Source organism: Syngnathus typhle, linkage group LG19, assembly GCF_033458585.1.
Source record: "Syngnathus typhle isolate RoL2023-S1 ecotype Sweden linkage group LG19, RoL_Styp_1.0, whole genome shotgun sequence".
Lineage (NCBI taxonomy): Eukaryota > Metazoa > Chordata > Actinopteri > Syngnathiformes > Syngnathidae > Syngnathus > Syngnathus typhle.
This window is the reverse complement of record NC_083756.1, coordinates 1,624,996-1,648,686: the sequence shown is the minus strand read 5'-3', so window position 1 is coordinate 1,648,686 and position 23,691 is coordinate 1,624,996. Positions and strand designations below refer to the sequence as shown.

At 45.6% G+C, this 23,691-nt stretch overlaps 1 protein-coding gene across 7 annotated transcripts in view; it reads left to right on the top strand.

The window, feature by feature from the left end:
- agtr1b (angiotensin II receptor, type 1b) overlaps positions 1-23,691 on the top strand; it is a 47,582-nt gene that overhangs the window by 20,386 nt on the left and 3,505 nt on the right. The window contains exons 1-2 of one of the 7 annotated variants that reach the window (XM_061266179.1): positions 5,451-5,617; positions 19,956-20,105. The exons of 4 other annotated variants lie outside the window; for them this stretch is intronic. The gene's annotated coding sequence lies outside the window, so the exon portion shown is untranslated. Of the gene's footprint in view, positions 1-5,068; positions 5,365-5,450; positions 5,618-19,955; positions 20,106-23,691 lie in introns of those variants that run through there. 2 more of the 7 variants (XM_061266180.1, XM_061266173.1) reach the window with 2 other exon arrangements.

Here is a 23,691-nt window from a genome sequence, read left to right as displayed (position 1 = left end):
GAGGGGTAAAAGTGGTGAAGGGTCTCGCCTGAAGTCCACTGTCATCTCCACGGTCTTGAGCGGGTTCAGCTCCAGGTGGTTTTGGCTGCACCAGTGGACCAGCCGCTCCACCTCTTGTCTGTACGCAGTCTCATCACCGTCCTGGATCCGATGAGAGTGGTGTCGTCTGCATACTTCAGGAGCTTCACAGGAGAGTCACCTGAGGAGAAATCATTGGTGTAGAGAAAGAAGAGCAGTGGGGAGAGGACGCACCCCTGAGGGGCTCCAGTACTGGTGGTCCGGGTGTCAGACGTGATGACCCCCAGCCTCACACGCTGTCTCCTGTTGGACAGGAAGCTGGTGAGCCACTGACAGGTGGAGGCAGGCACCGCAAGCTGGATGAGCTTCTGTTGGAGGATGTCAGGAGCGATGGTGTTGAACGCCGAGCTGAAGTCCACGAACAGGATCCTGGCGTACGTTCCTGGGGTGTCCAGGTGGTGCAGGATGTAGTGCAGTCCCATGTTGACCGCATCATCCACTGACCTGTTTGCTCGGTAGGCAAACTGGAGGGGGTCAAGCAGGGGGCCCGTGACATCCTTCAGGTGGTTCAGCACTAACCTCTCGAAAGATTTCATGACCACAGATGTCAGTGCGACAGGTCTGTAGTCATTCAAACCTGTGATGGCGGGTTTCTTGGCCACTGGAATGATGGTGGCGCTCTTGAGAGAGAAATAAAGCAAATCCCATCAGGAGAAAAAAACAAAAAGCAAAACAATGGCATTGTCACTCGCTTTTTCCGTTATCAAAATTGGATTGGCAAGATTTTAGTGCTCTTTTTTTCAAAGCCGTATCACCCAGCCTTAGACAGCTGGTTAAAAACTTCAGTTTACAAGGACACAGCATCACTCTTAACTGGACACAAAATGGTGGAAAAATGGGTTCAAGCGAAAAGTTTTCAAATGTGGAACTACAGCAGATGGTGTTTAGCATTTCAACAATGTATATAATGTGTCAAGTCTAACATAGTGAAAATGTTACAAAAAAATGCAAGTTTAAAAACTGCAAAAAAAAATGCAAGTTTAAGTTTTAATATTTATTATTAATATTTATTAATTATATTTAATTACTTGGTTATGTGTGGCTTTCTGGAAAACAATACATTTTTTAAGCTCCCCTACGATCGTCACACTTTTTCTGTTACAAACTGACGCCGGCCCCCCATCAGAGAAGGGAAAAGTTATGTGGCCCTCACAGGAAAAGGTTTGGGGACCCCTGGTCTAGGCCAAAACATGACCAAAGTTCACTAACGCCGTAATGCAAAACTTTGATTGTGCAACAGCAACAAATAAAAACAAAATTTACGTTTGGATATGTGAAGAAGAAATCTTTCTGGGGATGAGCCATTTTTCTGCCGGTGACAAAACGTCGGGTGTCATCTTTCCTTGGGCAGGTGACCGAGGGTAACGGTTTGGCATTTCGAAAAAGTGCCTCCGCTGCCGGTAATCGCCGATTTGTCGGATGGCTCGCTTAAGCGTGAATGCGGCTAATGGTGTAATAGGGGATCTGATTAGCGGGAACATGGCCGGAGTGCCGCAGCTCCAGGCGAGGTCGAGTCTCGCCCTCTTCGCCTCTTCTTCAATCAAAGTGTTTTCCAAATGGAGCCTGCAAAGTGAGATGAAAAATATCTTGGAACGTTAGTCATCACAATGGATTCCCGGCACACACAGTACAATGAATCGAATAATTATTGAATTACAGTGTCAATTCAGAAGCAAGCCCACAAGGACAAACAAAAAGAAAAGCTTCTCACAATTTTTTTCTTGACTCTGAAAAAGCGGCCATCTGTTTGGGCTCGTTGCACCCGAAGGGGTGTAAATCGGTGTTGCGGCGCAGCGCTAGCTAGCAATTGCCAAATCATCCTGGCTCCTCTGTGGAGTATTTGTTTTGTGAAGAGACCCTCTCGGAGATGCCCCACTCCATACATAACAGACATCCTGAGCCTTCTCGTGGGTCAGATCCATGTTGTTTGATAGTCCGGAGTAGGTGCGGCGGCTAATGAGGGGGATTCTTCATTGGCGGGCATAATGGAGGCCATACGAGACTCGGGAGGTGTAAATTGCTCGGTTGCCGCATTTCAGGCCCGACCTGACTAATGACAGGCATAAAGACTGAAGAGGCCTCAGGTACATGGCTTCACAAACAACTCTCCCATCTCGCCGTCACCTGTCGGCTTTGTGAGCCGATGACTCTGTCACACCTGAGTGCCGCAAAGTCGCCCGGCCGGACTTTTAAAAAGCCTGTTTGTTTTTCCTTTCTTTCCTCGTTTGTCAATACTGCCTTTGCCGCTGACGGACAACTCATCTATCACAATCCATTCATACTGTCACGGTTTCGGACGGTGCGGCCTGAGAAGCGAGGACGAATGTGACCCACTTCTCACACCTTTAGAAAGAAAAGAATGTTGTTTAGCACTGATGGATGGATGGATGGATGGATAAAATTGACACGGCCATTTTTGACCTATTCATCTATTTGTTAGCATTTCTTGTAAAGCACGTCGGAGAAAAACCCTTGATGAGTGAGTGACAACTGAATGGTTCTGGAAATATCATCAAGCGAGAGGGAAAAAAAAGTTGTGTCACGGATGGATGGTGGAGATGGAGCGAGGCGACCAAGTGCAGCTTGGACCAGGGTTTATTGCAGCAAACCCAAAAGACATACTCGGCAACTAACATAATTTACTGGCAAAATCAATAACAGGAACCGAACAGCGTCGTGAGACAAAACGGACAGAGTGGCATTCCATGACAGCAGCAACAGCATGCAATGCTCCGACAGCGAGTGGTACACAAACAGAACTTAAATACAACACAGGCAACAAGAGGCAGGTGAGCATGATTACCATTTTTTTCCGTGTATAATGTGCGAAATTTAACTAATTTATTGTCCTAAAATCTGGGGTGCGCATTATACATGGGCACAAATTAAATTTTTTTTTTTTTTTTTTTTTTAAATCATGGTACAACAAAACCAACAACAGGACTGACCGACAAAGACGTGGAACAAAAAGACAGGGTGACATTACCAAAGACAGGAACAGAAACCAAACAGACATCATGACAGTAACACATGCAATGATCCGACGGTGAGCGAGGGGCAGACAGGACTAAAATACAAAACACGTTACATTGATTGAGGTGACACAGGAAGGGAGGGGCGACCCGAACAGAAACTATGGCAACCTAGACACATAGCAAAACTGGGGACGAGACATGACAAATCTCCCTCGAAATAAAACTTGAAATCACCTTTCTTGTTTGTTGTCAATCGCGCATCGCATTCAGCCATCCTGCCCAACACACTTAGTCAGTAAAATTCATAATTGACAACACATCGTTTGATGCGATGGTGCAATCCTTGATGGTGTGTTGTTTTTATTGTTTGTTTTTTAATCTCCATCGCGGACCGGACGTCATACCGAGGCAGTATCACTGCGCATGCGCACTATGGATCCGATGCGAATAGTCCTCTTCTCTTCTTGACTGACAATGAATGTGATAGTTTAATACAATCAGCAAATAACAAAATGCGTATTACAGGTAGTATTTTATTTCACAACACTTTGCCTTGTTCCTTTCGTCTCTGCTGTTCACTTCAAACACGCTCCATACGACCGCAATGCTCTCGTATCAGACGCTTGCTCGATCACCTGCTCGTTTGCTGTCACAATGTACCCTACACAAATCCGAAACATTTGTTGCGGCTCCGAGTCACGACGAGGGGCAAGTTTTGGTTTCCAAGGGTGTTTTTATTCCTCTTCAACGTCTCTCCCATACAGAGCCACCTTTTTCACGTCCGCACGCCTTTTTCACATGTCCGCACTGATCGCGTTGGTGCCTCTACGGGCAGTTGGTGAAATCGACGCCAACAAAAAGAAATTACATCCAGCCTAGTTAAGACCATACCAAAGACTATAAAAATGGGACCCATTGCCTCCCTGCGTGTGTGACGATCATTGGGACTTAAAAAAAAAAAAAAGAAAATTGGGTGCGTATTATACATGGGTACAGGCTTTTTTCCAGCATCAACATGCCATTTTTAGGGTGCGTATTATACATGGGGGCGCATTATACACGGAAAAAAACGGTACACTAATCATGGGCACACAGGAAGGGAGGGGCGACACGAACAGAAACCATGGCAACCTACACACAGCAAAACTGGGGACGAGACATGACAAGTTGAGCAAAGAAAACTGCCCGGCTCCACCCTTATAATAGCCCCGGCCGGCCGTGAGCAAACTAGCATTGGCTGTTAATACAAAGTGATGACAGATCTTGTCACAATCAGAATGCTTGTCGCTTGTTTTGTGGAGGGGAGGGGGACGTATGGGGGGGGGCACAATTGATGAAAGTTGGGCACAAAAGAGGACCAAGTGAGGAGGGTGAAGATACTTGAAGCACTCGGGTGGGATGATTGTTCTGCGTTTGGTCTTGGCCAATGCATCTTGTCCAAACTAAGTACAGTAAAGCACAAGGATAGAAAGCGAGTTCTGCCACCAATAGTGAAGAAGAAAAAAAATGCTCTTTCAATTTAGAGTCTTCAGTGAAGCTAGGCTGCACGTTTTGGGAATGTGGTAGAACCTGGTCGCTGTTTAATGGCAAGGGATAGACAAACAATCAGTCGCACATCTGGACATGTCCACCGTTTCCATGGAGCTAACACGCATGTTTTTGGAGAGCGGGAAGAAGTCAGACCTGCGTGGTCATCAGTAGATGGCGTAGGCACATACAATCAAGCCCTTCACACATATGGAAACTTTAACATGTTTTTGGAATGTGGGAAGAAGCCGCAGCATCTGTAGAAAACGAGTTGGAGGGAAGAACTTGTAAAATACACAGTGGAAGCTGAGAGTCGGACCTGGAACCACGGCACTGTGATGCAAACGTGCTCACCACTTTTGTCCTTCCGCTTCCAAATTTACCTTCAATTCTGACCTCAATATAATTTTCTTATGCATTTTGCTTTTTAGAATCAATTTCGATTTTTTTTTTTTCGTTTACTACAACAACCCACATTTTCATGTCACATGATGACATGGAACCGCCTTGAAAGTGTAATTTACGAGCGAGTGTTGATTTCTAAAAGCCTGCAAGAAAAAGCACACTTCATATGAGAGAGAAAGTGAGTGATTAAAAGCAGACATGGAGCAAAGAGGAAGGGCTGGATGGAGAGTTGCTGTTGTGAAGGATTGTGTTTATTTGTGTGTGGGGTTGTGTGTGTGTGTGTGTGTGTGTGCGTGTGTGTGTGTGTGTGTGTGTGTGTGTGTGTGTGTGCAAGTGTGTGTAAGTGTGTGCGCGCACTCAAGAGATGGGCCAGCATAATGTGAGTGTGTAAAAGCTCCAATGTAACTCATTCATCACTTTGTGTGTGTATGCGAGAGGGAGGGGAGGGGTGGTTTGGGGGAGCAGTGTGTAGGGCCTGCGTGGGTAGGGTGGGCGGTCAGTCCGAGTTGGTGTGTGTCAGATGGTATTCCTGTTCGTCTGGCTGCGCCAGTTAAGTCGAATCAGAGGCAACCGGTGGTACACGGCACGGCGGTGGTCTCTCTCTCTTTTCCGCTCTCACAGCATCTCTTCAGGTAAAGACTGAGCTCTCTTTGATTTGAACTTTATTCATTATCAGGGGGCTACATTGAGCGACTGCTTCTTTTCCACCTGTTGTTGTTTGGTCAAGTAGTTGATGTGGAAGTAAAAGGGAGTGGAAATACCAATCCGGCCTGATGAACTCCTCACTTTCCCAGTGAGAGAGTTTTAAGAGCAAGGAAATGGAGACTAGTGTCAATAAGGGCCTCTTCTAATGTGGCTTTTAAAGGGGGTTGATGTTTTTCCACAGAGTGACTTGCTTTTTGAAGAGGACCTTGTTTGAGGCAACGTTCATGCCTAACATCATGTTTTCAAACTCTTATCGGAGTTCATGTAGAGAGACGGGCTGGGCTCTCTTGCTCGCTCAGGACCGTTACCAGTTGTGATATAATTGTGAAACAAGGACTTTAAAACAAAAAGGTCTGCGATTCATGAGAGCCAAGTGTATCGTTGTAAATGGCATTTCAATAAAAAAAAAAAAAACTGTAGTAGAGGTGCAAATTAACAACTAATTGATTCTCAAATGACGCAAGTATTTTTAGAAAATCGATTCGTCTGACCTTTAATTTAAAATTGTCCAGTAACAGTAAATTTTGTCCAATTTCTGTCGCTCTCCATGAAAGCAGACTGGTTATCTTTAATTCATCAAATCAATTCAAATATAAAAAATGGCAAACATTGTACCGTTTTTTTCCGTGTATAGTGCGCCCCCATGTATAATACGCACCCTAAAAATGGCATGCTGATGCTGGAAAAAAGCCTGTACCCATGTATAATACGCACCCAATTTTTATGAATTTTTTTTTAGATTTTTATTTTATTTATTTATTTTTTTTTAAGTCCCAATGATCGTCACACACGCAGGGAGGCAATGGGTCCCATTTTTATAGGCTTTGGTATGGTCTTAACTAGGCTGGATGTATTTTTTTTTTGTTGGCGTTCATTTCTCCGACTGCCCGTAAACGCACCACCGCGCTCCGTCCGCGCACGGGAAAGACGCGTGCGTACGTGAAAAAGGCGGCTCTGTATGGGAGAGACGTTGAAGAGGAATAAAAACACCCTTGGAAACCAAAACTTGCCCCTCGTCGTGACTCGGAGCCGCAACAAATGTTTCGGATTTGTGTAGGGTACATTGTGACAGACAGCAAACGAGCAGGTGATCGAGCAAGCCTTGTCTGATACCAGAGCATTGCGGTCGTATGGAGCGTGTTTGAAGTGAACAGCAGAGACGAAAGGAACAAGGCAATGTGTTGTGAAATAAAATATTACCTGTAATACGGATTTAGGTAGAGAACTGAACTCTCGCTCTTTATATAGCTGACGTGTCTTGCGCATCCGTTCTGTGCATCTGTAATGGCGGCCTCCGTATGATATCCGGTTTGCGTGTGTGCGCGTGTGTACGAGAGCGAGAGAGAGCGAGAGAGAGAGAGCGCGAGAGAGAACGCTCAACCGTAGCGCGCCGCCGACCGCCCAACTGCACCGCGCTGGTCGCATTATTGTGACAGAGCCGTCGCTGAAATTTAGAAGATATTTTTAAAGTCCTGATGTACTTTCTAAAATTTAAGTGGACCTCAGTGCGCACTGCGCAGGGAGCTTAGTTTGGTGCGGTCGCGCAACCGCAGCGCGCCGGGCGCTCACTGTCGCATTGCTTAAAGAGCGCCTTTGTGTTTTAGGATGAACAGCAGAGACCAAAGGAACAAGGCAGTGTTGTGAAATAAAATACTACCTGTAATACGCATTTTGTTATTTGCTGATTGAAACTGCTAATTAAACTGTGAATTGAAACTAATAGGAAGAAAACAACTCTCGCTCTTTATATAGCTGACGTGTCTTGCGCAGCCATTCTGTGCATTTTATTTCACAACACATTGTTCCATAAAGTCAACCGGTGGTACACCATGCGACCGCAATGCTCCATGCGACCGCAATGCTCTCGTATCAGACGCTTGCTCGATCACCTGCTCGTTTGCTGTCTGTCACAATGTACCCTACACAAATCCGAAACATTTGTTGCGGCTCCGAGTCACGACGAGGGGCAAGTTTTGGTTTCCAAGGGTGTTTTTATTCCTCTTCAACGTCTCTCCCATACAGAGCCGCCTTTTTCACGTCTGCACGCGTCTTTCCCGTGCGCGCACGGAGCGCGGTGGTGCGTTTACGGGCAGTCGGAGAAATCAACACCAACAAAAAAAATTACATCCAGCCTAGTTAAGACCATACCAAAGACTATAAATATGGGACCCATTGCCTCCCTGCGTGTGTGACGATCATTGGGACTTAAAAAAAAAATAAAAAAATACAAAATTATTTTTTTTTGTACCCATGTATAATGCGCACCCCAGATTTTAGGACAATAAATTAGTTAAATTTTGCGCTATACACGGAAAAAAACCGTATTTTCTGACATCTCATGGACCAAAACAGAAAAGGAATCAAATCATTTTTCTTTCTCAATCAAAATAATCTAATAATCGACAACAAATGGTCAACCGATTATTAAAATAATCTCAACCAATTATTAAAATAATCGTAGTCATCAAATGTATCAAATTTCTGAAATCAGTGATGCAAGTAAACTTTTTCTAGATGAGCCGTAGACAGTAATGAAAGGCATTTAAATAATGTACACACTTAAAAATGTCCGTCTGTCTGTCTGTCTGATATGTCTGCGTCCCAGTTCTGGGGGTTGTGGCTTCAATTTGCATGTTTCAACGGCGCTTTTAGTAGTAGTCTGGCTTCCTCCCACATTCCAAAAAACCTACATGTTAAGTTCATTTGGTTAGATCCAGTTGGACTTAGCGTCTGTGACCCGCTAGACCAAAAAAGTGGTCATCGTTTTATTTGATTTTGATTCAAAGGCTTCGTACTGTTGTTTTGAAATGTGCTCTATGAATGGATGTGAGCTTTGGATGGCGCAACATCTCTAGCCGCATTATGATGCTTATCTTGATGCTTGCTATTCCAAACCATGCAGAACTGCACTGAATCATATTGACAACACTTTGGAGTCATTTGCAGCCAATCAAAATTAACGGCGTCTTTGTCTTTTATTGGCTCTCATGGGTGAAACTGGCGTCAGCGTGTTTCGTTATTGGTTAGCATGTCTGACCCACTGTTGAGTTTGGAGGCTCTGGGGTTTTTTTTAGGGGCTGAGTGATTCTTCTAGGCCTCGAGTAACTATTTTTACCCTCCGAAAACTGATGAGCACCAAATGTAGTGACATTTTGGAGTTGGTGAGAGATGGATTTCCTCCCTCCCTACCTACCTCCCTCCCTCCCTCCGCTTTGAGACTGAAAATGAATGGCGCGTGCTCAAAGTCACCACTGAGTAATTTCGGCAAAATTACAATACAGTTCACTTGCGGTCAGATTTAGAAATCGGCAGCAAACAAAAGATGGACGATTTCACACTTGATGGGTGGCCTCCGTGAGTTGTCACCTTACCGTAGTGGATGGGTTTGCGCGACCCAATGATCCTAGGAGCCATGTTGTCTGGGGCTTCATGCCCCTGGCAGGGTCACCCATGGCAAAAGGGTCCTAGGTGAGGGGCCAAACAAAGCACGGCTCACACAAGCCTCTTATGAAGGAAAAACATAAATGGACTTCGTTTTCCCTCGCCCGGACGCGGGTCACCGGGGTCCTCCTCTCGAGCCAGGCCTGGAGGTGGGCCTCGAAGGCAAGCGTCTGGTGGCCGGGCCTTCGCCCATGGGGCCCGGCCGGGCACAGCCCGAAAAGGAAACGTGGGTCCCCCTTCCTATGGACTCACCACCTGTAAGAGGGGCCAAAGGGGTCGGGTGCAGTGTAAGCTGGGCGGCGGCCAAAGGCAGGGACCTTGGCGGTCCGATCCCCGGCTGCAGCAGCTGGCTCTTGGGACATGGAATGTCACCTCTCTGGCTGGAAAGGAACCTGAGCTGGTGTGCGAGGCAGAAAAGTTCCGACTAGACATAGTTGGACTTGCCTCCACACACAGTTTGGGTCCGGTACAAGCCCTCTCGAGAGGGGCTGGACTCTCTTCCACTCTGGTTGCCCACGGTGAGAGGCATCGAGCAGGTGTGGGTATACAACACACTAACCGACCCGCACTACTGCCTGAGCCACAGCCGCCACAGCAGCTCAGAGTAACCACGTTTTTAGAGTCCTTGGAAGAAGTGCTGGAGAGCGCTCCTGGATTTACAAACTGCACGTGTCTTGTCCGTTGAGCCATCTTTTCTTTGCAATCCAAAGTGCTTCCAAACGAATGACTTGAAGCCTAAAGGGGAGCAAATTTCCTCGTCTTTTTGGACACTAGCCATAGCACCAGCCCAGGAGCCGCGTACTAGTTGTCGACTCCCCTTTCACGTGCCTGCTCTGCTCACAACACAACAACGCCGCACGCACTGCTCCCGGAAAGAGGAAGCGAGCAACAATGAACTGGATTTCAAAATAAAGTCGCGTCTAATGTCCGAGGTCAAACACGGCGATATAAATCGATGTTTACGTTTAGCATCAATGCCAATAAATCGTAGAGCATTATATCAATTAATCGATGTGTATCGATGAATCGTTACACCCCTACTGTCAACTGATCAGCACCTGGTGGTGAGTTGGCTCAGATGGTGGGGGAAGATGCCGGTCCGACCTGGCAGGCCAAAACGTATTGTGAGGGTCTGCTGGGAACGTCTGGCAGAATCCCCTGTCAGGAAGAGCTTCAACTCCCACCTCCGGCAGAGCTTTTCCCACGTTCCGGAGGAGGCGGAGGACATTGAGTCCGAGTGGACCATGTTCCATGCCTCCATTGTTGAGGCAGCCGTAAGGTGTGGCCGTAAGATGGTTGGTTTGGCCTGCGGGACTCCGGAGGCAGCTGACAGGTACCGGATGGCCAAGCGGAACCCGGCTTCAGCGGTTGCTGAGGCAAAAACCCGGGCGTGGGAGGAGTTTGGCAAGGCCATCGAGAACTACTTCCGAACGGCTTCGAGGAAATGTTGGTCTACCATCCGGCGTCTCAGGAGGGGGAAGCCATACAGGAGGCAACGCATAAGAATGGAAATACCTTAGATCTGGTATTATCCCGAGGACTTGCAACCTCAAATATAACAGTACTGCCATACACTACTGTTTTGTCTGATCATTACTTAATAAAATTTGAAATTTTAGTTCTTTGTCAAAGACAAGAGAGCAATCAGAATTATAGCAGCCGTAATATTAACTCCATGACTGCAACTGCGCTATCGGAGTTACTGTCGCCGGCAACTGCCATATTGTCCGCATATGTCGGCTCTATTGATAATCTTACAAATGAATTCAATACGACATTGTTAAATGCCATCGACTCTGTGGCGCCGCTACGTCTGAAAACTCGGCGTAGATTGCCTACTCCGTGGTTCACAGATGAAACGCGTACGCTTAAGCAATTATGTAGAAAGCATGAGCGCAGATGGCGTTTAACCAAACTTGAGGTTTTCCATCAGGCATGGCATGACAGCCTCCTGAAATATAAAGATGCGCTTATATCTGCCATCTGCTCTGCCCTCCACTCGGCCCTCACCCACCTGGAGAGAAGGGACTCGTATGTGAGATTGCTGTTTGTGGACTTCAGTTCTGCCTTCAACACCATTGTGCCACAACGCCTCATCAGCAAACTTGACACGCTGGGCCTCAGTACCTACCTCTGCAACTGGCTACTGGACTTCCTCTGTCAGAGGCCACAGGTAGTACGTGTTGGTGACAAAATCTCCGCCAGCATCACGCTGAACACGGGGGCCCCCCAAGGCTGTGTGCTCAGTCCGCTGCTCTTCACCCTCCTGACGCATGACTGCACTGCAACCTACAGCGACAACCGTATAGTGAAGTTTGCTGACGACACGACTCTGGTGGGTCTCATCACCAAGGGAGACGAGACTCAATACAGGCTGGAGGTTGACCTTCTGACCACGTAGTGCAGGGACAACAACCTCCTGCTGAACGTCGACAAGACCAAGGAGATTGTTGTGGACTTCCGGAAGGGTCACACCCAACACCTGTGGCTGACCATCGACGGTGCTGTGGTGGAGAGAGTGAGCAGCGCCAAAATCCTGGGGGTGCACGTCAGTGAGGATCTCTCCTGGTCGACCAACACCGCATCACTGACAAAGAAAGCCCAGCGCCGCCTGTACTTCCTGCGGAAACTCAGGCGAGCGAGCGCCCCTCCGGCCGTCATGACTACATTTTACCGCGGCACCATTGAGAGCGTCCTCTCCAGCTGTATTGCTGTTTGGGGTGGCGGCTGAACTGACTACAACTTGAAAGCCCTGCAATGCATAGTGAACACGGCTGGTAAGATTATTGGTGCTTCGCTCCCCTCCTTGAAGGACACTTACACCTCCCATCTCACCCGCAAGGCAACCACGATTGTGAGTGATGTGAGTCACCCCGCTCACTCTTTGTTCGAGCTTCTGCCCTCTGGGAAGAGGTACAGAAGCCTGCGCTCCCGCACCACCAGACTCTCAAACAGCTTCATACTCCAGGCTGTCAGGATCCTGAACTCGCTTCCTCGTTCTGCGTAGCGTTCTGTACTTTTACTGTCTGTATGCACACTGGCTTTTATTCGTTGTGTTATCTATTTATTTATTATTTATTGTTATAAAAATATAATACGCACCCAATTTTTATGATTTTTTTTTTATGATTTTTTTTTATTTATTTATTTATTTTTTTTAAGTCCCAATGATCGTCACACACGCAGGGAGGCAATGGGTCCCATTTTTATAGTCTTTGGTATGGTCTTAACTAGGCTGGATGTAATTTTTTTTGTTGGCGTTGATTTCTCCGACTGCCCATAAACGCACCACCGCGCTCCGTGCGCGCACGGGAAAGAGGCGTGCGGACGTGAAAAAGGCGGCTCTGTATGGGAGAGACGTTGAAGAGGAATAAAAACACCCTTGGAAATCAAAACCTGGTGATTTCAAGTTTCATTTTGAGGGACATTTGTCACGTCTCGTCCCCAGTTTTGCTATGTGTCTAGGTTGCCATAGTTTCTGTTCGCGTCGCCCCTCTCTTCCTGTGTCACCTCAATCGATGTAACGTGTTTTGTATTTAAGTCCTGTCTGCCCCTCGCTCACCGTCAGATCATTGCATGTGTTACTGTCATGATGTCTGTTTGCTTTCTGTTCCTGTCTTTGGTAATGTCACTCTGTCTTTTTGTTCCACGACTTTGTCGGTCAGTCCTGTTGTTGGTTTTGTTTTCTAAAAAAAAAAAAAAAATTAAAAAAAAAAAAAAATTAAAAATTTTTTGTACCCATGTATAATGCGCACCCCAGATTTTAGGACAATAAATTCGTTAAATTTTGCGCACTATACACGGAAAAAAACGGTATTTGATACAGTCGCAAAGCTAACACTACGCCAGCCGACCCTCGAAAGCTCCTTCCACTCAGCTGACAAGTTCATGAAATTTTTCGCTCGAAAGATTGAATCTATTAGGGATGAGATCAAGATGACCATTCCAATCGCTCAGTCGAGACCGCAGATTACCGGCGCTGACGATCATGCAATAACCCTCTCAAATTTTAAAAGCGTGTCCCTTGAAAGGCTTACACAATTGGTTAGTGCGGCTAAACAAACAATTTACTCGACCCGCTTCCAGCCAAACTATTTAAATAATTATTTCAAATTTTAGGACCGTCCGTCTTAAATATAATTCATCTGTCTGTCTCCTCTGGGATAGTGCCAACAGCCTTTAAAACCGCTATCATTAAACCGTTACTTAAGCGATCAAATCTTGACCCGGACTGTCTCAGTAATTATAGGCCAGTTTCAAACCTCCCATTCATAGCAAAACTTCTTGAAAAAGTAGTAGCGCAGCAGCTTATTGATTACGTCAATGGTTCCCAAACTTTTGCAGGCTGGCGCCCCCTTGGCTCCCCAGTGAATTCCTAGCGGAACCCCCCCCCCCCCACACACACACACACACACAGACACATATGGAAACAAACACCTCTTTCTTGATATTTAGTATGCTGCAATTTGAAAAGAGAAAGGTTAAACACAAATGTGTATTTCACAAATAAAACCCAATTTAGTAAACCAATTTATTTTTTAGCAGTTTTAACTGTTTCAGCAACATAGAATAGTAAACAAACATTCCACCAGTAACCTTCATTGTCTCACACTTAATATTAATGGGATGGATGTGCTTGGTGCAGGGACATAAGCTTCTCAACAGCAGGCTGGAACTCACTAAGAAGAAGTCGTAGATCCCCGCGGTCAGTAATTTTCAGTCGGGTTCTTTGCTTGGAAAGAAGCAAGGCGACTGCACTGAAGCCCCGTTCTACTAAATATGATGTTGGGAAGGCAATTAAGTACATCTTGACCTTGTTCCACAGCACTTGATAGCAGTCAGAGATTTTTCTTTGTAACCAAAAATCTTGATATGACTTTTTGAACTTTGGCCTTAGCTCAATGTCATTTTGAATTGAAATCAGTTCTTCCTCTGCCACTCCAGTTTCTTCACCGTCGACATTTAGGAATTTATCACCCAGTCTGGTATTTCAAGCAATAAAATGTCCTCAAATCTCTCAGACATGTCTCTGTGCAGTTCATCCAGGTGTGTACAATACACTTGAAGGTCATCGTCTGATATGCCTTTTTCCTTATCAAATTCAGAGAGGCTTGGGAACTGGTAGATTGCATGGCGAGCTATGTTTCGTTTGAATAACTGTAACTTGGCCAGGAAGGTGGAGATAGCTGATTTGACTTTAATTAGGTTAGCCTCATTTCCCTGCAGCTGCAAATTAACTTCATTGAACTTTGTGAATATATCTGCCAAATAAGCAATGTCATGCTTCATGTTTCTTAGTTCATCACACAGAACAGAATTGGAGTCTTGGAAGAATTCAACAACTGTATCAAACAGTGAATAGAAAGGTCTCAGGCAGCTTCCCTTTGACAGCCATCTAACTTATGTGTGCAACACTAAACGTTCAAACTCTTCATCATTATCAGTGCACAGCTGTCGAAACAGTTGGGAATTGAGGGCATGTGCCTTGATTTTATTTATTGCTGTGATAACAGTACATTGATTTGTGTAGTCTACCACTCAGGTTTTTTGCGACCAGTGGATTACACAGTGCACTGTAAGTACTCCAGGTACAGCTTTTTTCAAGAAACTAATGAAGCCACGATGACGACCTACCATTGATGGTGCCCCATCTGTTGCACAAGCAAGAATGTTAGAAAGTGGGATGTCTTTCTCTTTGAAAAAATCATCAACGACACGAAATACTGACTCCCCTTTTGTGTCTGTTTCAAGCTGTCTTGCAAATAACAGCTCTTGAACCAAGCTTTCATCTTTGACGAAACGAACATAAGCAAGAAGCAAAGATCCATTGCCTGGCAGAGTGGACTCATCTAACTGTAAACTAAATTCTGTTGTCCTAAGCATGTTACACAATGTTTCTTCAATATTTTCAGCCATTTCATCTATTCTTCTCTGAACAGAGTTATCATTGAGAGGAATAGCTTTTATAATTTGGTCAGGTGACTTGTGTAGAACTGTGTGTAGAACCTCTCTTACTGCTGGTAGAATAAGCTCTTCTCCAATTGTATGAGGCTTACCAGAACTAGCAATCAGCAAAGAGATGTTGTATGATGCTCGCAAACCGTCAGTAGATTGTTGTAAAATGCTGTCAAACATATTTCCGATGGTTTTTCGTTTCCGAACGTTGTCTCGGAGTGACTAAAAATATTCCAAGTTTTTGTCTGCTTTATCAGAGTGCATTTTCTTAATGTTCCAAAAGCCTCGAAGGTTTCATAGCTTCATTTGAAAACACTCTATCACACAGTAGACACATTGGTTGCTGTTGGTTGTGTGGTGCTGCGACAAATCCATATTTCAGATATTCCACACTATATTGCCGACACTTCTTTTTTGCTTGCTGTACCAAGGCCATACTTTATTCTGGAACAAAAAAATAAAACCATGTAAAATACAGCATTTTATCGCATTTCATAAATAGGCCTAATTAAAGACAAAAATGGCAACATTGAAGGTATGAAAAGCAAGTTTACCCTCTCATGTATTCATTTTCTTCCATTTACTCACGGAAAATGGTGGCAGACGTGATCTAAGGCACGCCACCCTCGCCACCCACACAATGACACACGCATATATGCACACACACACCCACACATGCACACACAGGTAATCATTACATGGTCGCCAATAATCGATATGAATCTTTTCAACACACACCCACACATGCACACACAGGTAATCATTACGTGTTCGCCAATAATCAATATGAATCTTTTCAACACACACCCACACATGCACACACAGGTAATCATTACGTGGTCGCCAATAATCGATATGAATCTTTTCAGTCTGGTTTTAGAGCTAATCATTCCACTGAGACAGCACTTGCTAAAGTGACTAATGACCTCCTCATAGTTATAGATTCAAAGACTTCATCTGTATTGTTACTACCCGATCTTAGTGCTGCCTTCGACACTATAGACTTCGATATTTTATTAGAGCGTCTTAAAAGTTGTGTTGGTATTTCAGGGTCAGCACTAGGCTGGTTCTATTCCTATATATCAGACAGGACGCGCCGAGTGGTCCATGGCGATACGTCCTCTGAGCTCTATAATGTTACGTGTGGTGTCACACAGGGATCGGTACTCGGACCAATTCTATTTAATTTGTCGATCTTTGTCCTTTATGTAAACAACTGCCGCGCTGCTGACGCGACGTCGCACTGCTGACGCGCGAGCGCGACGCTCTTTCACTTCCGTGGATTAAAGTCGGGGGCCGGCGCTCGGCCGGGTGGCTGTCCAGGGACGGTGGATGGGGCTCGGACAATGCTTTTACGCACGCCCAGTCCTACTCTACCGAGCTGTCTTTCATCTCCGTGGATGGAAGTCGAGGGCCGGCGCTCAGCCGGGTGGCTGTCCGAGGGCGGTGGATGGGGCTCGGTCATGGCTTTTACGCACGCCCGGTCCTATTCTATGGAGCTCTTTTCCACTTCCGTGGCTGGAAGTCCACGGCGCCACATGCCTGTCAGTTTGTTTTGTTAAATAAAGAGCCGTTTACTAAACCCACGTCTTTCCTTGAACTTTGTTAACGCTACAATATAGTTATATAGTAGATCTGTGGAATAACGACGAGGCTGACGTCAGGGCGCACACGCGGCGATGTTGACAAAGGACGAGGAATTTGATGGATGGATTTAATGATTTAGAGTGCACAGATGGTTTGATAACATTATTGCTTATATACCGTTTTTTTCCGTGTATAGTGCGCAAAATTTAACTAATTTATTGTCCTAAAATCTGGGGTGCGCATTATACATGGGTACAAAAAAAAAGTAATTTTTATTTTTTTTATTTTTATTTATTTATTTTTTTTAAGTCCCAATGATCGTCACACACGCAGGGAGGCAATGGGTCCCATTTTTATAGTCTTTGGTATGGTCTTAACTAGGCTGGATGTAATTTTTTTTGTTGGCGTTGATTTCTCCGACTGCCCGTAAACGCACCACCGCGCTCCGTGCGCGCACGGGACAGCAAACGAGCAGGTGATCGAGCAAGCGTCTGATACGAGAGCATTGCGGTCGCATGGAGCGTGTTTGAAGTGAACAGCAGAGAAGAAAGGAACAAGGCAAAGTGTTGTGAAATAAAATATTACCTGTAATACGGATTTAGGTAGAGAACTGAACTCTCGCTCTTTATATAGCTGACGTGTCTTGCGCATGTTTTTTTTTCACTTTTTTGGGGCATTTTATGGCTGGTGCGACTTATACTCCGGTGCGACTTATAGTCCAAAAATTACGGTAAATATAATATTAGTTTTCAATGTTACGCGGATGACACCCAATTATATATGCCATTATCGATGACAGATCCGCGGGACTGTTGTAATCTTGAGGCATGCCTTGCGGAGATCAAGCAATGGATGTCTCTCAACTTGCTCCGTTTTAACCCAGATAAAACTGAGATGTTGATAATTAGTCCAACTCGTTATCAACACTTATTTAAAGAAACCACTATAACTACAGATAACCGTACTATCACTCAGAGCGATACTGTTACTAATCTCAGGGTATTATTTGACCAAACGCTCTCCTTTCAAAAGCACATTAAGAATATAACCAGAATTGCGTTTTTTCACCTTCGTAATATTGCTAAGATTCGTCCGATCCTCTCGTGATGCGGAAACTATATTATACATGCGTTCATCACGTCGCGCCTGGACTACTGTAATGCATTATTCTCTGGTCTTCCTAAGCATCAAAAGTCTACAGTTAGTACAAAATGCTGCTGCAAGGCTGCTCTCACGGTCAAGGAAATTTGATCACATTACCCCAATATTAGCCAACTTACATTGGCTCCCGGTCCATTTAAGATGTGACTTCAAGGTTCTTCTATTAACCTATAAATCATTGCATGGCTTAGCGCCTTCATATCTCGTCGACCTAGTTGTTCCTTATGCTCCGTCTCGTAACCTTCGTTCGGAAAACGCCAGTCTTTTAGTGACACTGAGGGCCAAGAAAATGTCTGCAGGGTCTAGACCAGGGGTGGGCAAACTTTTCGACTCGCGGGCCGAACTGGGTTCTAAATTTGGACCGGAGGGCCGAACCAGGAGCAGATGGACGTGGTGTTTGTGTGAAGTAATATAAGCGACCTGGAAAGGTCATTGCATAAAAGACTTTGGCCTTTAGTAGGTAGTAAAGCGTGGATATTCCAAACAAGTTTTTTGAAAACAAATGCATTTACAGCATTAAAAAAAAAAAAAAAAAAATCACTAAAAACCTGCTATCAGTGATTCTCATAAAATACGACACTGTTATTATGAATAAGTCTCCATCACTTCAGTGCCTGCAGGTCAGATTAATGAAAGATGTTTATTTTATGAGATCACATCAAACGGCAAACATTCTGACCAAATATATCATGATCTTGAAGAATCGGTGAAAGCATACATCCAAATAAAGTAATCAAAACGGCAACACAGTGAGGGGTATCTGAAAATCAGAGCAGAGTTTTAACTCACAAACACCTGGTAAAAGAGGCGAGGAAACGGGAAACACTTCCTTAAAGTAAGCCTTAAGAACTTTACAGATTAAGATTAGTTGCAAACAGGTGGTGCATCAATGTCCTTGAGCATCCTGCATTGTTTGAAAATGAGAATGGTCGCTAGTTTCAATCCCTGCTATGTGTACAAATCATATTCAAAATGCATTATTTTTACAACAAACTTGAGAGCCTCCCCTTCATTTTCAGTGGGAACAGTGTTGTTGGTCTCCGTCATAGTCTGGAGTAAAATTTGTTGTGGTAATTCTTAGGAGAGATCCGAGGTGTTGGTCCGTTTACCTCGATCTGTGACGGGTTGATGTTGATGTGGCTGAACGTCACGTCACGTACGTCGAGCCAAATTGGCCACTCTTTTTTAAACACTCGGCACTGTGGCCACCTTGCTTTTCCTTGGGCAACTCATTTTAATAGAAGGTTTGTGGGTGGCTTTAGAGTAAAACTGTATCTGAAAGCTCAGCGCGCGAATTACAAGAATGCTGTCGTCACAGCCCACGCTCTAATTTCGGGACTGATACAAATAGTGCGCGAGTGCGCCATGTCCGTACTACTGAGTACAACACGCACTTGAGTGTGCACCGAGCTTTCTGACACGGCTTCCGGTAGTAAATGCGCAGGCGAGCGGTTCCCCATCTACTGAGGAAACGCAGTCATTGCAGGCAAAATGACCAAAACCAATGTTTAATAATACAATTTATTCAGGGTTGGCGGGCCGGATTAAATGGTCCCGTGGGCCGGATGTGGCCCGCGGGCCGTAGTTTGCCCACCCCTGCAGAGGTCTCAAACTCCAGTCCTCGGGGGCCGCATTCCTACATGTTTTCCAAGTTTCCCTCGTTAAACACACCTGATTCAATTGATCAGTTCATCCTCACGTTCTGCAGCAGCCTGATAATTGAATCAGGTGTGTTTAACGAGGGAAACTTGGAAAACATGTAGGAATGCGGCCCCCGAGGACTGGAGTTTGAGATCCCTGGTAGAGCATGATCTATTCGAGCTCCAGAGCTTTGGAATGCCCTACCAATGGATATTAGAACTGCTACCTCACTAGAAACATTTAAGACACGTTTAAAGAGACATTTCTATTATATGGCTTTTAATTAACCTGTAGTAGCCGATTCGGCTGGAGTTTGTTTTCGTTCCCTCTTTTTGAGTTTTTCCTTGCCCTTTTGGGAGCTTAAGATCAGGGGATGCTTTGAGAATAATTGTCAATTGTTTGTCTAAGTGAAGCCCTTTGAGACTGCTCGTGATTTAGGGTTATACAAATAAACTTGACTTGACTTGACTTGACTTACAGTAGAGATGGCGTGCTGCTCGGGACGTCGTGAGTCGGTGGGAACAGTACTTCGAAGACCTCCTCAATTCCACCTACACGCCTTCCATTGTGGAAGCAGGGCCTGGAGACTCTGCGGTGGACTCTCCAATCTCTGGGGTCGAAGTCACTGAGGTATTTAAAAACTCCTCGGGGGCAAGGCCCCGGGGGTGGCTGAGATCCGCCCAGAGTTTTTAAAGGCTTTGGATGTTGTGGGGCTGTCATGACTGACACGCCTCTACAGCATTGCGTGGACAGACTTGGGAGGTGGTTCCCCTCTTTAAGAAGGGGGACCGGAGGGTGTGTTCCAACTATAGGGTAATCACACTCCTCAGCCTCCCTGGTAAGGTCTATTCAGGGGTGCTGGAGAGGAGGGTCCGTCGAGAGGTCGAACCTCGGATTCAGGAGGAGCAGTGTGGCTTTCGTCCTGGCCGTGGCGCAGTGGACCAGCTCTACACCCTCGGCAGGATCCTCGAGGGGGCATGGGAAATTGCTCAACCAGTCCACCTGTGTTTTGTGGACTTGGAGAAGGCGTTCGACCGTGTCCCTCGGGAAGTTCTGTGGAGGGTGCTTCGGGAGTACGGGGTGCCGAGCCAACTGATAAAGGCGGTTCGGTCCCTGTATCACCGATGCCAGAGTTTGGTCCGCATTTCCGGCAGTAAGTGGGATTCGTTCCCAGTGAGGGTTGGACTCCACCAAGGCTGCCCTTTGTCACCGATTCTGTTCAAAACTTTTATGGACAGAAGTTCTAGGCGCAGCATTGCGTCTCTGCTTTTTGCAGACGACGTGGTGCTGTTGGCTTCTTCATGCCGTGATCTCCAGCTCTCACTGGGGCGGTTCGCAGCAGAGTGTGAAGCAGTCGGGATGAGGGTTAGCACCTCCAAATCTGAGGCCATGGTCCTCGGTCGGAAAAGGGTGGAATGCCCTCTCCGGATTGGGGATGAGATCCTCCCCCAAGTGGAGGAGTTCAAGTATCTTGGGGTCTTGTTCACGAGTGAGGGCAGGATGGAGCGCGAGTTCGACAGGCGGATTGGTGTAGCATCGGCAGTAATGCGGACTCTTTACCAGTCCGTCGTGGTGAAGAGAGAGCTGAGCCAAAAGGCAAAGCTCTCAATTTACCAGTCGATCTACGCTCCTACCCTCACCTATCGTCACGAGCTATGGGTCGTGACCGAAAGAACGAGATCCCGGATACAAGCGGCCGAAATCAGTGTCCTCCGCAGGGTGTCCGGGCTCTCTCTTAGAGATAAGGTGAGAGCTCGGTCATCCGGGAGGGACTCAAATAAGCCGCTGCTCCTCCACGTTGAGAGGAGCCAGATGAGGTGGCTCGGGCATCTCATCAGGGTGCCTCCTGGACGCCTCCCTGGGGAGGTGTTCCGGGCATGTCCCACCGGTAGTAGACCTCGCGGATGACCCAGGACGCGCTGGAGAGACTGTCTCTCGGCTGGCCTGGGAACGCCTTGAGATCCCCCGGGATAAGCTGGATGAAGTGGCTGAGGAGAGGGAAGTCTGGGAGTCCCTTCCAAAGCTGCTGCCCCCGCGACCCGACCCCAGATAAGCGGAAGAGGATGGATGATGGATGGATGGATGGATGGATGGATGGATGGATGGATGGATGGATGGATGGATGGATGGATGGATGGATGGATGGATGGATGGATGGATGGATGGATGGATGGATGGATGGATGGATGGACGGACGGACACTGGAGAGCCAAATATTTATATCCAAACAATCCATCAGCTCTCTCTAGTGTCTAATTATTTCTCATTTTCACGACAAAAGTGAACCTTGGAAGCATGGAAACGATCAATGAGCTAGCCAGTACTATTTCGGCAATAACGCATGCACATATACTTGAATGAAGAATGCAGATGGTGTGCTGCCTTTTAAGCGGCTGTCATAGTCATTGTGTGGATGGATCCCATTGGCCCCTCAGTCACGTTTGCTTCCGTCCATTACGGGTCGGGACTTCACACCCAACTTGAAACATCACAATCTGGAATCAGATGGTTATCAACAATTGGGTTGCTGACAGGAAGTAAAGAATTCAATATAGACACAAAAGTAGATGGAAAAATACACAAATATTCAGGAAAAAGAAATATATATCCGTATATATATGTAAATGATAAAAAATAAAAAATGAGGCAACAATAAAAAATTAAATAGCAAAAAAACTTACACACAAATGCAGTGCCGGAAAAAAAATACAAAAAAAATAGGAAATATTGTGAATGTTTAATTGGGCAGCATTCTAGCACGTTTGATGGGAGCGCCCGTGAAGAGAAAGCCTACTTGATGACGGCCTACTTGATGATGGCCTGGTATCAATCATTAACTCCATCAAGCCCGCATCACGCTTGGCTGTGTGTGTGGTCAGACTCGCACACGCTACGCAGGTGGCGTGTGGAAAGCGTGTGTAAGGCGGGAGCCAATGCGCAGTCCAAGGGCAGCCTTGCATATCTCCGTTGATGGGAAGCATGTTTTTTTATTTACTCGCTCAAACCTGGGCTGTGATTTCACTTGGACACAAACTTCCCATGATCCCAGGAGGAGGTTGTTTATAAATATAGTGGATATAAAAAGTCTACACACCCGTTTAAATGCCTGGGTTTTGTCATATATTTTAAAAAATACCCCCAAAAAATATACTATATAAAAAAAAAATTTTTTTTCAAGGGGGAGAAAAACATGTCAACTTTGTTTGTAGACTTTCTCTTGCCACTGTACTGTAAGTAAAAATGTTGGCTGTCAATGGTAATTTTTTCAGGCAGTGGGTTTCTCACCCCCAACATCCTGCTATTGCTGTCTTGATTGTTTACCATAAGCCTTGCCTGACCTTTATGCTTCTTCCCTGGAGGAGGAGGATGCAGCTTCGACCTCCATGTTTGCCTTCCTGTTTTGCGGTCACCCTGGGTTTATGGCGCCCATTCTGTAATGTGTCATATCGCCATATGTCCGCCGTTAAAAAATCACCAACTTCCGAGTACCCACCTCCCGTCTGTCACACCTCGTTGTTTGCCTTGATGCACTTCCCTCATGGAAAAACACTTCGAATTCTCATAAAATCATAAACTGAGCACATGGTGGAGATTTTCAGACCTTATTTACAGAGGCGCTTATCATAAATCCCTTGTGAAACGAAAGATTCTGTCAGAAATGCCTCAAAAGTGAAATTTGAACATTTCATTAAGAACACCTGTGGCACAAACTGCTGCCTTAAAAGGAGCCACGATCGATGCTGAGACCTATACACAGTTTAAAGTTACCCCAAATAAAGTTCTGCTGTTCTAGGAGGCTTTTTATGGCCACCTGCAGCTAAACTGCTACTCTAATCATTAACAATGGAAAACAACATACTGTACAATTAAATAACAAAGCAATGACGTGCAATGCCAGGCCCCTGTGCAGAAAAGCGTGCAAGATAGCCCATCATTGTGTTGTCGTTGGCAGTGCCAAGTCGACCTGCGTAAGCCACAACCTTAACGATACGCTTGTTGTTCCTCACCAAAGTTGGGAAGATTAAATTGTTCTGATAGAATGCTGTGGAATCGGCTTCCATCACTTGTGATGAATTGTACATTACCTGAAAATGTTTATTATTATGTAAAGTTAATTATTGGACTAACATTTTTGACATGCCACTTTATTGTTGACAAGAAAAATAGCAAAGCGCTCACTCAAAAAATTCCGTTAATGGCGACTAGCATTAATATT